Here is a 1,725-nt window from a genome sequence, read left to right on the forward strand (position 1 = left end):
TGTCAGAAAGAGAAATCAGGGAATCAATCCCCTTTACCATTGCAACCAAAAAAATAAAGTACCTAGGAATAAATCTAACCAAGGAGATTAAAGACTTGTACTCAGAAAATTATAAAACATTGATAAAAGAAATCAGGGAAGATACGAATAAGTGGAGGCATATACTGTGCTCATGGTTAGGAAGAATAAACATCATTAAAATGTCTATATTACCCAAAGCAATTTATAAATTCAATGCAATACCAATGAAAATACCAATGACTTACTTCAAAGACATAGAACACATATTCCATAAATTTATATGGAACCAAAAAAGAACACGAATAGCCTCAGCAATCCTGAAAAGGAAGAAAAAAGCGGGAGGTATAACACTTCCAGATATCAAGTTATATTATAAGGCCATTGTACTCAAAACAGCATGGTACTGGCATAAGAACAGGCACATAGATCAATGGAACAGAACAGAGAACTCAGAAATAAACCCACAGCTCTATGGACAACTGATTTTTGACAAAGGAGGTAAGACAATACAATGGAGTAAAGACAGCCTCTTCAACAAATGGTGTTGGGAAAACTGGACAGCTACCTGCAAAAAAATGAAACTAGACCACCAACTTACACCACTCACAAAAATAAACTCAAAATGGATAAAAGACTTGAATGTAAGCCATGAAACCATAAGCATCTTAGAAGAAAACATAGGCAGTAAGCTCTCTGACATCTCTCGCAGCAATATATTTGCTGATTTGTCTCCACAGGCAAGTGAAATAAAAGACAGGATAAACAAATGGGACTTTATCAAAGTAAAAAGCTTCTGCACAGCTAAAGACAATAAGAACAGAATAAAAAGACAAACTACACAATGGGAGAATATATTTGACATAGTGTCTGATAAGGGGTTAATAACCAAAATTTATAAAGAACTTGTAAAACTTAATACCAGGAAGACAAACAATCCAATCCAAAAATGGGCAAAAGAAATGAATAGACAATTCTCCAAAGAGGACACACAGATGGCCAATAGGCATATGAAAAAATGTTCAACATCATTAATGATTAGAGAAATGCAAATTAAAACCACAATGAGATATCACCTCACACCAGTCAGAATGGCGCTCATCAATAAAACAACACAGAATAAGTGCTGGCGAGGATGTGGAGAAAAGGGAACCCTCCTGCACTGCTGGTGGGAATGCAGACTGGTGCAGCCACTGTGGAAAACAGTATGGAGATACCTCAAGAAATTAAAAATCGAACTGCCTTTTGACCCAGCTATACCACTGTTAGGAATATACCCCAAGAACACCATAGCACTGTTTGAAAAGAAGAAATGCACCCCCATGTTTATGGCAGCATTGTTCACAATAGCAAAGATTTGGAAACAGCCCAAGTGTCCATCAGAGGATGAGTGGATTAAAAAGCTTTGGTATATATATACTATGGAATACTACTCAGCCATAAGAAATGATGACATAGGATCTTTTACAACAACATGGATGGGCCTTGATAACATTATACTGAGTGAAAGAAGTAAATCAGAAAAAACTAAGAACTATATGTTTCCACACATAGGTGGGACATAAAGATGAGACTCAGAGACATGAACAACAGTGTTGGGGTTACAGGGTGGGGGGAGGAGAGGGAGGGGGGTGGGGGAGGGGAGGGGCACAAAGATCATGGCTTTTCAGCATTGGCCATATTCCCCCCTTAATCTATAGACAGACA

The sequence above is a fragment of the Saccopteryx bilineata genome, chromosome 6 (assembly GCF_036850765.1).
Source record: "Saccopteryx bilineata isolate mSacBil1 chromosome 6, mSacBil1_pri_phased_curated, whole genome shotgun sequence".
NCBI classification, from domain to species: Eukaryota; Metazoa; Chordata; class Mammalia; order Chiroptera; family Emballonuridae; genus Saccopteryx; species Saccopteryx bilineata.